The sequence below is a fragment of the Melitaea cinxia genome, chromosome 27 (genome assembly GCF_905220565.1).
Source record: "Melitaea cinxia chromosome 27, ilMelCinx1.1, whole genome shotgun sequence".
Lineage (NCBI taxonomy): Eukaryota > Metazoa > Arthropoda > Insecta > Lepidoptera > Nymphalidae > Melitaea > Melitaea cinxia.
In genome coordinates this window covers 6,145,689-6,158,988 of record NC_059420.1, presented here as the reverse complement: position 1 = coordinate 6,158,988, position 13,300 = coordinate 6,145,689, and the positions used below count along the sequence as shown (strand labels likewise).

The following is a 13,300-nucleotide window of genomic DNA, read 5'->3' as shown; positions in this document are numbered from 1 at the left end:
GTACCTAAAAATATTTTTACATCCTGTGCGGATTTTGGTGTCGGAAAATTCATGACCGCAGCAACCTTCTCTGGATCAGTTCGTAACCCGAATTCATCTACCATGTACCCTAAATAACGTAATGATTTCCGAAAAAAACTACATTTTTCAAAATTTATTGACAATTTAGCCATTTCTAATTTATCCAAAACTCTATTTAACAAAATTAAATGCGTTTCAAAATCTGAAGAGCAAATCACAATGTCGTCTATATAACAAAAAACTCTCCCATTCGTTATATCGTTACAAAAATTTTGATTAAATAACCGGTCCATTAATCTCTGTTGTCGTGCTGGAGCACCGCATAAGCCAAAAGGCATAACTTTAAATTTAAACAAACCCCTACCCGGAACTGTGAAACTAGTTTTCTCTTGAGAATCTTCACTTAACGGAATTTGCCAAAAACTAGAACTTAAATCAATTGATGACAAAAATTTAGCTTCTTTTAGGCTATCCAGAATTTGCGGAATGTACGGAATCGAATATGAATCCCCCTTGGTTACTGAGTTCAACTTACGGCAATCCAAACAAAATCTCCAGTCTCCATTTGCCTTTTTAACCAAGATCACTGGGTTATTCCAAGGACTCTCACTAGGAGTGACTACATCCAATTCCAGCATTCTATCTAGTTCTTTACATAACGCCTCTTTCTTTTCCGGAGAAAGTGGATATTGTTTAATCTTAATAGGTAAAGCATCACCGGTATCAATAATATGTTCAATCAAGTTAGTTCTACCTAATCCTATCCTTTGTGATGAAATATCCAAAAATTTATTTACTACTGAATTCGCTAATTCTTTTTGCTGGTTTGTTAATGATTCAAAAGATTTTATGGTATGAACTGGTTCATTATCAATAACATTTAAATTATAAAATCTTGAAGGTGCCTTACTCAATTCCAAATTATCAAAAATTCCTGGCGCTAACTGAAACGTTTTCCAAAAGTCACAACCAAAAATAACATCTACCACAATAGATGGAATTACAAAAAATTTAATAATGTGAGTCATAGAATTGTAAGTAATCGGAACAAACATGTAACCCAAGCAATGGAGTTGGTCCCCAGTGCATTCTACTGTGGAGCTGTCTGAAGTCAAAGATTCGCTTTCCTGAGCCCAATCATTGTTAGGTTCCAATCTTGAAATTAGAATTTCCAATTTTGAACTTATCTCACTCCTCTTACCTTTTAGGGTGAGCTCGGAAGAATGTATTCTTAAATTTCTGAAATATAAATGTGACGCTAAAGCTTTAGCCCTACAAAGAATATGTCGCTCTTTATTTTCCTCAAATTTCTTAATTAAATCTTTTAAATCCTGAAGTTTTTGAGAAACAACCTCCAACTCGGTTTCAGCATCAATGTCCGTTTCCAAAATTGATTCAGAAGGAATCTCTGTTATTAAATGTTTTAATTGTTTCTTTAAACCAAGCACAGTAGGTGCTGGCGTTTCAGAACGAATGGACACCTCATAAATTAATTCATCTTTCAAAAGAGAGTGAAATTGCACAAAAGTTTGTTCCATTTTGATTTATAAAAATCGGTACAGCCAAGATATTAGAAATGGATCCCGGTGGTATTATCGTTACTAAAAAAAAAAGGTTACAAAAGCTTCAACAAAAATCAAAATTACTTATACGGAATTTAAGCATACTATTAAAAAAAAACAAAAAAAGAAATGTTTAAACTTAACCTACTCTAAATAATATCTCAACAACTATGCTTCCATTACAAAATAATATTTCTAAAGTATACAGAAGAAAGAAGAAATAATACTAAATAACATACAAAATTGTAAGGTGTGATACAGCCTTATGTGTCAAAATAATCAATGTGGCACAGCCTTCATATACACAAATCAACAAAAAAAAAAATATGTATATAACCTAAACTAGGTATAAACTATAATAACTCTAAACAAAAACAATCAACTTACTATGAAATACCAAATACAATTTAAAATTGGTCAGTTGAAATGTTCATATAACTCTATATGAACCCAGAATAAAATAAAGAAAATACATAATCTAAATTATCAGAATTATCCAAACAACTTGAAGTGTGGTATGGTATAACCCCAACCTCTAAATCAAATAAAAGTAACTAATCTAATCAAATAAATAAATATAAATGTAACTATGTCTAAGAAACTACTGAATCTTAACAATTGTCAAAAGAACCTCTTCACGGAAAACTTTGAAAGTCAAAACCTCCCAAAAGAAAAAATAAACAAAATGCCAAGGCACAATATGCAGTGCAAACAAGAATGAATAATTGCAAATATGATTTGCTACCAACAAAATGCAAAAAAAAAAAAGATTTACTTTTAAAATTTTTTCTTTACACACTGACAATTGTCAAAACTCAAAATACTACTAATATTACAGTATTTTCAAAATCTACGGGTGATATACTCATCAAACAAGATAACATTAAAAAAAAATTATACTCGCAACAAAAAATGATATTAAACTGTGATTACAACAAAAAAAAATTCAAAATAAACCATGGGTTTTATTGTTTCACTTTAATATCTTTGTCTGTATATAAACATTACGATTTAAATTAATCCGTGGGCGCCATTTGCCACCCGACACATTGACGGAAAAAGTTGCCCGGCTATTTCGGAATACAATGTGCCGTTGACAAAGAAAATAGTGATATAACTTTAGGGCTAGGACCATATACAAATTTTAAGCAGGTAGGAAAAAAAGATTTAAATAATAAACCAACTAGATATTCAACATTAAGGTAGTTTAATTTCCATTTTTTTTACACTTACCCTCATGTAACAAAATATAATAAATAAGCCTACCTAGCTAACCCCAAAACCATCACTTCAGAAATTACAATTTAAACAAATACTAAGGTTGCTCAGTCGTAGAGAGAAGGTTCTTAATATATTTACTACATAAAAAAAAATACGTGATGAGTATAATTGCTTAACGAGTATAATGAGCTTAACGAGTATAATGAGCTTAACGAGTATACCACCAGAAATCAAATAACCTTGTAAATAAGCATAGATCAACTAAATAATGAGAAAGTCTGTACCTCTTCTGCTTTAATTCATACCAATTACTTGAATTGTCAATTTGCTCTGGACATCCACCGGGTGTTAAGGTTTCAACAGGAAGTTTCGATGAGCAGGATCTCCAGCCCAAAGGTTCTACTTTTAGTGTTTTATTTAAATTCCAAATTCAAATATCCAGTCCTCGATGATTGAAGTTTAACGAAAATGACAGAATGAAATCGAAATATAATTTTAAGTTTGAGTTCTGTTTGTAACACATTTAAGTTCCATCTTAATTTCAAATTATAAATTTTTCATATTTAAATTTTTCCTACATCATGGTAACGCAAGTGTATTTTCTTCTAAAGTCATATTTCTATTAATTAGTTATGTAATATAATAAAATAAAACAATAAAATACTAAGGAAATATAAAAATGAAAGAAACCCTGAAACAAAGAAAAACACGTTGTCAAAATGGCGGAATCGAACCGATGCAAAATTTAAAAGAATGGTTTGAAATCTTACCAGAGTAGATTGCATATGTGTAATCTCTCGTTCCCACCATCCCCGAAATCAGATAAAAATATCTATTTCAAAATGAACAAAATAAGGAAGCTGTAACAAAAGTAAATTACGAGTTAATATGACACCTAAAGGTTATCACAAACACAAAGGGAAAAAGGTCCCACCAAAATATCGAAATTAACTCACCATTATTGTTGAGATAAATAAAATTATTATTCTCTACTTCAGAGACATAATTTTTAATATGCAGGCGAACCTGGCCAACAAAACACGAAAACGTGAAATCTTTCCCTCGCCGTTCCCAATCATGGTCGAAGCGAAAGTCCTTTAATCTGGCAGTGTTGCCACTCAAAATTAAAAATTTATCCAATACAGCAAACCGAAATAAATCTATATATTTTTATTTTTTTTTAATATTATTTATAAAAACAATTTAGACAAAAATCCCAAGCAATTAAATAAACATTCAAACATGAAACAATGTAAAAACAAAACCGTGCAAATACATAGCAACTCTCCAAGCACGCCATCTAGTGAGCCCGCAAGCTTCGCTAGATAAACCTCAATACCAGGATCAATAGTAATACCGCGGCTATAACTAGATGTCGCTATGCACCACAATTTTACTACGTTACACTTGTTCTACCTGACTTTCTGAGTGATTGTTTTCGACGAGTGTTTAAACAACACCTGCATCACTGATTTTTGCTTTTAGTAACTAATGACTGTATTTTGATAACTCTGACAACAAAAAAGTGTGTGTGTGTGTATTTATGTACGCACGTAAGAAGTATTTACTTACGAAGCAAGATGTTACTTATTAAGTAAGAAGTAACCACCATACCTGGTGGTCATTCGCTATGGATAGCGTGGTGGACCACCTGCGACCCCGTTGGTAACTTGTAACACAGCCCCATCAGTACTAAGTTGTTTTGGTTGATGTAATTGAAGTCGGTTTTTTTTTCATTTTCGAGCAAAACAATTACCCTACAAATGAAGTGAAAGTTAAATATACTTCTCAAATTGTTATTTTCTAAGTATGAAAACGTTATCTGCATCACTCTTTTATTGCATTGGTTTCTTCTTAACTTCGAAATAAAAGGTCGCTTATATATTTACTTAAACTTTTCTCAATGACACACGACTCAACACTCTAACGGCGATTGTAATTTTGCAGCTCCTGGTGTGTCTGTTTGCGGTCACAGTCTCCACTGTTTCTCAGCTCAAGTGGTTATTCTTAGCTTGGAATTTCAGTTGACGTTCTGTCTTGTTCGAACACGGCATCCTCTAATTCATGAAGATTGTATAATTGTCTTAAATAACGGTTGTCAATCCGCAACTTAATTTGCGTCCACTGCTACAATCAGTCACGTTTTACTCCCCGTCTGCGAGTTCTTCGTCTCGCCATACTACCAACTTTGGTGTTACAATCTATAGATAAATATTTATAGAAGGAGTTTTAAGAATTAAGTAAGAGTTGGACCTAAGCGAACATGACTTTCAATAAACCTCGAGGATTAAGAGAAGGAATAAAAACACAATCTGCAACACTATCATACTCTTCCTCCGTCTCCATTGAAGACGATCGTAAGCAGCATATATTGCACGGTGCAAGCTGCCTCCCACCGTATTCTTGATGACATCAGACCATCTTGCTGGTGTCCTCCCTTTGGCGTGTTTCCCTTCAACTTGTCACAGCGTTATAAGTTTATCAAGACTATGCTTAGGAGACCGCATAATGTGCCCGAAGAAGGTAAGGGCCCGCTCCATGCAGATCGATGAGAGTCGCTTGGTGATATTGAGCTCTTGTAAAATTGACTCGTTCGTCCTCATGGCAGTCCAAGGGATTCGGGGTAGTCTTCGCCAACACCATATTTCGAATGCATTGATCTTACTGCAATCGCAACTTCTGAGGCACCAAGTTTATGAGCCATACAAAAATACATAGAACACAAGAGCTCGGACCAGACGGACTTTGGTTTTGCGATGGATACCATGATTTCTCCATATCTTGTTTAAGTTGGTCATTGCACTTTTAGTAATTCCAGCACGTCGGCGAATTTCTTCAGTGCAGCTACCCACATTATTTATAAGATAGACAAACTCATTGGCTTTTTCATAGGTAATTAAGTCGATTCGAGTGAAGTAGAATTTGAGCTCTATCTACAACCATAATCTTGGTCTTTGTATGGTTAATTTTAAGACCAAGCTTGGCACTTTCAACTTCAATTTTCTTCAGCAGAACTGCCATCTCCTCTTAATCAAAAGCTAGTAACGTCGTATCGTCAGCATATCTTAGGTTCGTTATCTTCTGACCACCTATTGTGACGCCCCCATCCCAGCTATCCAACGCTATCCTCATTATGTACTCGCCATACAGATTGAATAGCTTCGGGACCAGAATACAACCTTGACGTACGCCACGTTCAGTATGGTAGGACTTCGACAAATGGTTTTCCAATTTCACGAAACTGCTTCCATCAAGGTATTATTCTGTATCAAGAAAGTATGATGAGGAGGAACACCCATTTCCTATCAAAACGCAAAGCATTGTGTACAAATTTTCTACACACTATACAACACAGCAAGCGTTCTTAGCTCTGCGCTTACTGACACAGTCTGTGTGCTCCTGTAGAGAGCTTCCACAAAAGATTTGATAGCTACAGCTACTCATTTCAAAGCGTGAGCAAAGTCTAATTATAGATTTCGAAAACATTTTCGATATCCTTTAGTACGGGGGTCAGCTGTGGATCATTCGTCGATGTCTAAGACAAACACTTGCTGACTTTCTCCAAATAGAATAAAAACATTACCTGCATCACTTTAGTTTTTTAATCTTTTGGCTCGTAAACTTGCATTAGGTCTAATGGCTGGCCTTCACCGGTAAAGGGGTGATAGTGACCTTTCGAAGAAAAGGAGCCAATTATGAGTGGAGTTTGTGTTGTAGTGTAATTTTGAAAGTGACAAAAAGACTCTCAACACATATTTTATATCCTTTTAGATTTTTTTTAATCCCATGCCATTCACGAGTATAACATAAGAAAATAACTATAGTATATAAGATGGTAAATAAGCTTCTCGTTCCTTTAAGGGCGCAGTATCAATCACAGCTAATCAAGTATTACAGCTGTCTTGCACTGGAGTCTTGTATCTTTGAGCAAGGATTCAAAGTGTCAATGAAGGTTCTCGGTAAATAATTCGCCTTCCTTAAAAGCGTCACTTTCATTATTTGTCGAAATACTTAGTTGTTCAGATACTTTCATAGATAGCAAAATTATGATCGATCTAACCGCCTTTTTGAAATCGTCGATCGCTTCAGGTCAGACATATTTTTTTAATACTTGTTGCTGTGTTTGAACCTTACTATCTAAATCATTGTGTTCTAAGGGAGATATAACATTATCTGCATCACTTATTCTGTGTGTTTGTGGAGTTGTTTTTTTTTTTGCAGAGCGAATGAAAAGTGCAAAAAAAGGAACTGATACAGTGTAAGTTTCAATTAAAAGTTCCTTCAAACTTATTTCGTGCGTTGTCAGTATTATCTCAAAAACGTTGTTATTTATAACAGATTTACGTTTTATTATATTTATATAATAACCATGCTATTACAATTAAAAATAAAAAAGCACTAGTGATTGACTTGATGCAAGATGGTATATTTTAATTACAAAGAGTAGACATCGCGAGAGCGATCCTCTATGTAACCATTCAGACAACTATTGCACGACTGGCTCGGTCTGTGCGGTCAAGAGTAAAACCCCTATGCGATATATACATACTCACGACAACGGCAACAACATTGATACATTTTTGGACACTATGGGAAACCAACCCCTGACATGGGTACAGGCGAACGTAAAATGTCCTGGATCGCAGACACTTACGCTAAGAACATCGGCTACCAAGACATTAATGCACACGCTTGCGTAAGGCCAAACCCATCAATCAGGGTGTTATCCACGGTAGAGTATCAGCTACTGGTAGAGGAGTGTTCCGCGGTCTTGAAAACTTCATCAACCAAACAAACTACATGATTTGATAATTTTACCTTCATACTTATATTTTTGTACAGTCATTTTTAAGCTGAATGCTATCAATTTTAATATGCTATCAATTATATGGTACTGCAAATCGACAAAAATCCTAGATGCACGACTAAATTGACATCGATTTATGTAATTTTATGGTAGATGTGATAACGGTATGACATTGATGAATGGATGCATATTTCATATAAAAATATCTAGAACTAGTTGAGCGTATGGGAATAGTGTATTTGAAAATGATACTCGTAATAGTCCTTTTATCCCAAAAATTTAAGCTCCTTTTCATATTTTACACATTTAAATTTGAATTTTTTAAAAATCAAATCTGAAACCCAACCCCAAGCCTTGTCATCAATTCCTGAAAATTGCCCTTATAATTTTAACTTTGAAGATGTAAATATTTGGCACAGATTGAACAATAATAAATGGGTGATTGTCAAAACAAAACTCTCAAAACTATCCATAAACTGCGATCACAGTGCTTTTGAGTTTGTAATATTCGGTACACGTATTCTTAATATTCCTTCCCAATGTACAGCCTTCTTTAAGAGGGCAATTTGCAATTTTAGTTGGAACAAGGTCAGCTTCATCGAAATCAGGCCCCTATTTTAAGAACATTATTCTCCCGTTGAACCCCTTGCTCCTATTATTCTTGCTATTTTTGAGACCCCTTCTCAAACCGATTTGGCTTTGTCATCTTTTTTGCCTTCGTAGGCTCATTCTGTTCGATGATTTGTATCATCGCTGTCAAGCTTGCGTTTTTTACCACGTACTTTTGTTTTTTTGCTTTAGCCCCTTTTTGCTTTCGGCTATCTTCTTTATTATTCCTTAATTAATTCGTCACAGTGCAGGTTCCCCAGTGGCTCCCACGTGCTCTCTTCTTCCTTATTAAAGTGTGATCATTTAATTAAACCTAAGAAAGACTACCTATTCGCACACGTGCAGTTGGATGTCCTTATCGTTGTAAGGCTCGATGCTTCAACCTCACTTTTAAATTCTTATGAGGGGAATATAACACCATATGCATCACTGTATATATTATTATATATTGCTTCGACATCAAAACAAACACAGGTCTTTTCACGAAAAGTTTTCTTTGTTATACAAAACTTTAACCATGTAGCAAATGACCATTCTTAGCTTCGAGCTTCAGTACCTACGCAAACGGTATACGTACGACGGATAACGGTAACGAGGGTATCGTTTAGAAAGTCTCCACGAAAGTTTTTAACCGAATTCTTTTCATTCATCCATCCATCAGCCTATAATAGTCTACTGCAGGACATGAAACCTCCCATATATCAATATGAGTAAATAAAATAAAATATTACTTACTGTTCCATAGTTATTTCAGTTGAAATCAGAAAGAGTTGAAGAAAGTTCAGGGAAAACAAGCGGTAATTCGCGACAATCGCTGACTGAACTGACCACAGTTTAAAATAACAAATTTCAAAATTTTTTGTACCATAGACGTGCTAAATTGTACGTAACAGTGAGAGAGAGTTCATTCTAATACGATATTTGCTACGCTATTATTCTTTCTAATTTGAGACCCCTTCTCAAAACCCGATTTGGCATTGTCATCTTTTTTTCCTTCGTAGGCTCATTCAGTTCGATGACTTTGCTTGTATCTTCGCTGTCAAGCTTGCGTTTTTTACCACGTGCTTTTGTTTTTTTTTGCTTTAGCCCCTTTTTGCTTTCGGCTATCTTCTTTATTATTCCTTAATTAATTCGTCACAGTGCAGGTTCCCCAGTGGCTCCCACGTGCTCTCTTCTTCCTTATTAAAGTGTGATCATTTAATTACACCTAAGAAAGACTACCTATTCGCACACGTGCAGTTGGATGTCTTTATCGTTGGATAGCTCGATGGTTCAACCTCCCTTTTAAATTCTTATGAGGGGAATATAACACCATGTGCATCACTGTCCTTATTGACATGTACACATACTCACACTACATAACACGTTACACTCATTGTATATTGCTTCGACATCAAAACCAACGCAGGTCTTTTCACGAAAAGTTTTCTTTGTTATATAAAACTTCAACCATGTAGCAAACGACCATTCTTATATTAAAATAACAGATTCCCAATTCAAATGTAAAATTTTGTTTCATTTATTAATTATTTATTTATTTATTTACACTTTTTGCACACCAACACAAAAGTAACATAAGTTTAATGAGGTTAAAAAATAAATAAATTTGTTTATATTTAATTCCATACAATTTATTAAATCAACAAACTGTCATCGTGCAGTGTATATTTGAACATGCGTCTAGCAATTGCCGTCAGAAGCGCTCACCTGCTAGCCCTCGCTATTGTTTCATTGATTCCCGAATGCTTAATGGTTCAGCCTCTCCTCTCCAATCATTATTTTCTAATTGAGATAAAACATCATCTGCATCATTAGCTTAGCCTTGTACATGTACTCTTTATGATGTAAGTAAGAAGTTTCATCTTTGCGACTATGGCTAGAGTCATAAGTAAAACTAAAACTCTGTTGTTTCGGGGAATAATCGGAGTATTCGCAGCCGTTTTATTCTTTATCGTAGGTATCACTGTCAGGCTTTCTTTATTAGTTTCTCATATGTTATATGGTACTTCAACATTTTATGAATGTAGATATTTAATGACTAGGGGTCATTCAAGTACGCTGCTACACACACATTGATTGTTGTATACCTTCTTATGTTTATTTATATGAGTCCTCAAGGACGCCTGTTCTAAGAAGCATGCTCCGCATATATCCCAAGTGAACGTACCACAATGGTCGATCATATGTTTTTGTTTTTTAGGGAATCAAAATAAAGAAACACACAATTACACTCAGTACAAGTCAAATTATTTAATGTGAGGAGTTTTAAAAATTCGTTGGTGACCGGGTGTACATCATCACATCGCTTGAAAATGGAATAAAACATTATCTGCATCACTTTAATTTTAATTTTAATAATTTTTTCATATTTTTTAGAAATTTATTCAATCCCATGTCTTTTCATCACAAAGATATTCGTGAATCTTTTAATATGCATACATTTCTTAATCTACACAACCTATTTTTTATGAATTAGTTTGTGTTTCAACTGTTTATCCTAATCATTACTTTACTAATAGGATCAATTATAATCTGCGTCATTGGCTTACAATTAGGTAGTATTTGTAGCAAATCGAAAAAAAAAGAAGTCTATTAATCATTTGATAAGTAGAGAATGGCCTAGCATCGTCAAAGGATAATGTTGTTGCAATTTCATTTAAGTTTTCTTGTAGTAAGTAGTAATTGACTTTGTCATTGACTTGTTATAGCTGTGACCAAAACTCAGTGTGATTATAAAACAATTATTTTAATTAGGAAATATATTTTATATAAATTTAAGCATTCGTATGTTCTGATTTATAATCGCCATAAAATTTTTATTATAAATTAAAGTCAAATTGGAATTATTTTTTTTTCTCAGCAATTTATTGGTTTTGTATTTGAACATGCTTGGTTAAACTTGTGTTACAGCGATATAAGATTCGATAAGTAGCTACGCTTATGTTCTGTGATTAAGCTATGCTCAACAACAATAAATAATTACACTAATAAAACTACACATACTGACTAAACCAAGCTAAACCCACACTCTTAATCTGAAATTATTGCTAAATTTACAATTTACCTTAATTTATTACAAACTACGTGCATTAGCAGAATTACTTTTGAGATTGGTATAGACGAACCTACTATGATTTTTGTCGTTGACTAGATTTGACTAGACTTAGGCAACACGGTATTCCTACCATTTTTAAGTTACACCGTGGTTATTGCTCACAGCAATTTAAACGATCCGATTTCTTGAGAATTATTCCTACTCTTAATATTTTATTCTCGCCTGTAACCGATGTATTGGTTCTGCAATAAAGTACTGGAATTGTTATATCGTTTTAGATATTTGGAGTAAGTTTTTATTGATTTTTGTTTACATTTATTATTGTTTCGACGACTGAAAATAGATAGTTTATTTAACAGTAGCAGCAAAACATCACTACAGTCTCGTTCAAGTTCAGTTCTGAAATTCCTTTTTTCTAAACATTATCTGCATCACTGGCTTCTTGTTTTTTTAATTTTTCTTCCACATTTCAAGCAATCTTAAGTCAAACGTCAGCACAAAATATAGTGAAAAATGAGTTGGACAGTCTTTATGTTGAATGAGGTTTGGTTTCCTTGTTCTACCTGACTTTCTAAATGATTATCTTCGACGAATGTTTAAACATCACCTGCATCACCGCTTTTTGCTTTAAGTAACTGATGGCTGTATTTTTATAACTATGACAACAAAAAAGTGTGTGTTTATTTATGCACACACGTAAGAAGTATTTACTTACGAAGTAAGTTATAAACTTTACTTCTTTATAATATTATATATATATTGTAAACAAGTTGCTAGAATATGCAGGGACAGCTGACTAAAAGAGTATGATGTGTCACCTGTCTAAATTTTAGCGTAATCAGAGCCACTTCGCAACTCGTATAGTTTTACTTCATCCTATAGTCATACAACAATTCTCCTATCAGACGTCTAGCTTTATCTCATCCCTTGATAAACTGTTGCGAGCTACCTATGTAATGACAACTGACGGCAGCGGTGAAACTAAACGTGTTTCTTGCAATTGTTCGGAGTACGCTCTCGAATCTTCAGGTATGACGTTCATGTGTGTCAGTAATGTGTTCGCCACAATTAAAGACGATGTTGTGTGTGACGTCACAAAACATTATCGACATGATTTAGTACGGAGGTCGGCTGTAGAACACTTTTTGACGTCGTAGACAAACGCTTTCAGACTTTCTACACATCGCCTGCAAATAAATAAAACATTATCTGCGACACTCTTCTTTTTTTTTTTTGTTGCTCTTTGCAGATCGCTTGACTTTGTAAGCCTGCATCAGACAGCTGGCCTTCACTGATATTGTGGCGATAGACACGTTTCGAAGAAAAGAAGAAAATCATGTTCGGAGGTTGTGTTTTAGTATAAGTCACATAAACATTCTCAATCATTTCTGCATACTCTCTAATTGAGACAAACAACATCTGAACCACTCCCAACTGTCTTTTTTCCTTCTTTTTATTACAACTTTTAATGTTGTCGACATCCTGTAATCTAACAAAAACTCTGGTGTAGTGGTGCGTGTAGAAGCGCCTCAACAGCAGCAGTCGTGGGTTTTATTCCCATTCGTAATTGATATATGCACAGTAAAAGTAGCGTATTTTATATTAAAATTCTACTTATATTATACTATTATTATAACTTATATTATTTCTACTTATATTGTATTCTATTATATTATTTAAAAATGTTTAGAATTCCTAATGTGTGGATAACACAAAAATAAAATCGTACATATTAAAAATAGCATGGTGTCGTCTCCTGTCAAAGATTTTCATTGTAATATGAAACTTTGAATAGTTACGGGTTTCTGTAGAGAACGCACTATAGACGGCGCCACGGTTCACTTAAACCGAATATAAAAATCATCATATTAACCTTAACCTTAGACCTGTTTTACCTAAGAACGAAGAAGGCACTTAAAAAAGAAATCAAAATGATGCATTTTTCGTAGTATCGTCAAAAATATTCAAAACCAGCACCTACAGATTTATACACAAACCCACACTAATACACCTTCGTCTTACATG

At 34.0% G+C, this 13,300-nt stretch overlaps 1 long non-coding RNA gene across 1 annotated transcript; it reads right to left on the bottom strand.

The window, feature by feature from the left end:
• Window positions 1-3,465: 3,465 nt before the first annotated feature.
• LOC123667191 lies at window positions 3,466-3,929 on the bottom strand. Its single transcript, XR_006745404.1, has 3 exons — window positions 3,761-3,929; window positions 3,575-3,664; window positions 3,466-3,495 (listed from the first exon to the last, which is right to left on the bottom strand). It is a non-coding gene; the product is annotated as an uncharacterized LOC123667191 (long non-coding RNA).
• Window positions 3,930-13,300: the final 9,371 nt, after the last annotated feature.